Source organism: Culex quinquefasciatus, chromosome 1, assembly GCF_015732765.1.
Source record: "Culex quinquefasciatus strain JHB chromosome 1, VPISU_Cqui_1.0_pri_paternal, whole genome shotgun sequence".
Lineage (NCBI taxonomy): Eukaryota > Metazoa > Arthropoda > Insecta > Diptera > Culicidae > Culex > Culex quinquefasciatus.
Window position 1 is genome coordinate 130644013 of NC_051861.1, and position 3178 is coordinate 130647190.

The following is a 3178-nucleotide window of genomic DNA, read 5'->3' on the forward strand; positions in this document are numbered from 1 at the left end:
GATTTAAATTCATAGGACAGAGTGCAGCGCAAAATCAAACTTTTTTCAGTAAAATCGCTGTTTCTCGCCAATAGTTCATTTTAGTTTGAGGTCTACATTGATTATTATGTAAAATTGTCCGGGGAACACGATGGTGATAAAATAAAACAAATAAAAATATAAGGAATTGGTCAAAACTGAATTTTAATACTGAAAACGTTAAAATATAATATTAGTGGGCATTTAAGGGTTAAAATTTAATTTTTATCGAATTCCTTGGACAATTTTCTATAAAATGCAACCTGTAGAAAGTCTTTTGCTCAAATAGTTGCAAAGTTATGATTAAAAGAAAAAAAAGTTTTTTTAGATTAGAGAGAATCGTCAAAAAAGAGGGCGGTGCCAAAAATAGACGGATGGTTCAATCAGCACCAAACTTGGCATTTCTGTTAACTACCCTCCAAGTTTGGTCCAAATCGGTGAAGGTCGCGTCCAAAAGTGTACTCAGTTGACCTGGAATGACTCAAATTGATTTACTTTTTAGAGTTTTGTACAAAGTTCTTTGTCATATTAGTCATGTAGAACATAACCACCTGCACCTTTTGTTTTACAAAAATTCAGTGATATTTTGTAAAATTTCTAACAGTAGCACTACTGTTATAGTGTATTAAGCTTTATGTGATACTTATTGTTTGAACATAAGCATTCAATTATTTTTTTATTTTCCTGTAAAAATAGGCACACGGAAACAAAAATTCCGATTCTTTAACTTGACTTTAATATCTAAGACATGATTTCGCAAAATAGGAGAAGCACACCTGACTTTTATTTCATGCGATGGAACTTTTTTGAAATTTCCTTCTATTTTGATAAAAATAATTTCTTAATTTATAATAAAAATAACTTTTTAAAAGGGCACTTATTTAAGATAATCTCAAATTTTGGGCTAGATTTCAAAAATATTAATTATTGTTATACTCAAAAAAATCACAAATTTCAATTTTTAAAGTTTTCGAGAATTGGTTTGATGAAACTGAGAAATACTCATATCCAAAATCAGCCAAAAATAAAAGCGATCAGCAGTCAACAATGTCTTAAAAAGAAGACTATAAGAAATTATCTCAGCCTTAAAAAAAAATAAGTTGTCAAGTATTTTTCAATTGCAAAATTATTGAGCAATTTTCTAAAAAAATCCTTAAAATGCCTTAAACTGGACTTTATTTAAAAAATTACTTAATTTCAATTTTTCACAAAACTTATTTTTTTTTTCAATTTACAAGATTGGTAAAATAATTTTTGACAAAATAATCATTTTTTTCTATATTTCCATTTTTGAACAAATTTCCAATTTTGTAATTTTAATTTTTGACTTGATTTCTATTTCTGCCATTATTTCATTATTCACCTAATTTCCATTTAAACAAAAATCCATAATTGAGCAAAAAAAAATCTTGACAAAATTATTTCCATTTTTGACTACATTTCTATTTTTGTTAACATTTCTAATTTTGACTTAAGATTTTATTTCGATTTTTAACTTAATTTCCATTTCTCACCATTTATTTTTAATGTACAATATTGATAAAATAACGTTTGACAAAAAAAACATTTTTGACTATTGAGGTTTTGCAGCGCGACTTCGTTTCAAATGTAGGTGGCACCAAAATGAGGTTACTTGCCTAAAATCGTATTCCTTTCTGCTGGATTTAAGTACAAAATCGCTTATTTCTCATGATTCCCTGCATCAATATTAATAAAACTGGTTGCAAAAGACGAGAAAAATTATTTGCTTTAAAATAATGAACATCAATTTTCGGGCGCGCAAAAATTTGTTACCTTTTTCTTTTAAAAAACATGTTTTGGAACACGAAAAAATGAGTTTCCCCGATTATATCAATGAAATAAACAGTTATATAGTTGATAACAGATGTGTTAACGTATATTCAACAATGTTTATTGATTTTTGACAGACTTGCTTGCCAAATAGTCCAAATTACTATCTTTTTATAAATTAACAGTTTTCCAATAGAAAAATCAAACAAATATTGGAAAGTTGTACACCAAATTGTTGGAAATAATTTTTCTCATCCGAATCCGGCATAAGTTTTATAAATATGTTAATTATGACGGAAAAAATACATTTTTTCAAAAAATCATAAGTTTACGCTATTTGTTCATAGGTGGCGACTTGTGTCATTTAGCTTTGCTGCAAATTCTCTATATTTTCAATTTTGACAAAATTTCCTTTTTTGACCTAGTTTCAATTTTTGACTGATTCTCATTTTTTTACAAATTTGATAGTATCAATAAAATTGACAAAATTTTAATTTTTGAAAAAAATATCTTTTGGCTACATTTACGTTTTTCACTTATTTTTTTTTTCTTGAATGGAAATTGTGTATCATTATTATTATTTTTTTATTTGTCAATTTAGTAAAAAATTCAAATTTCGTCAGAAATATAAAAAAGTCAAAAATAAAAATATCCCAAAAATGGAAATTTAAACAAAAAAAAATAAATGTATCAATTTTGTTAATAATGGAAATGAAGTGAAAATTAAAAACATCCATTTTTACTTAACAAAATTGAAACGAATATGAATTTATAAAGATTAAATTTTTGACTAAATTTCTATTCCTGACAAAATTGAAATTTTTTACCAATTTATTTTTATTTTTTGAAAAAAGAAGCATTTTTGTCAAAAATGTCTTTTTTGTAAAAAAATCGGTGTTTGTTAAAATTTAATTTTTTGTTAAAATTTACAAAATTTTAATTTTTGCAAAAATTGACTAAATTGACGAAATTGACAAAAATAATTTGCATTTTGTTTTTATTATTTTTTTTTTAAATTACATATTTTACATTTTTAATGGAACATTAAATGTTCTTTTTAAGTGCTCCAACTTGTTTAAAAATATAGACAAATTAAAATATTTTTTCAGCACTCGTCGTATTTATATATTGTGGTAGATTTTTAATTTCCATCTGCTACTTCTAGGATCTGTTTTCAGAATCATCATTGACAGTCATTGTGCCTTCATTAATTGTAACCATAATCTGTTTAGGTTGCATGGGATATTTTTTAACTATATGTTGTTGTTTTTTTGTTAAATGATTTTATACTAGTGTTCAATTTAGATAAATCGTGTTCAAGTTTATAATTTTACGATGTGATATTCAGCAAAAAAAAAAAGAGGGAGGC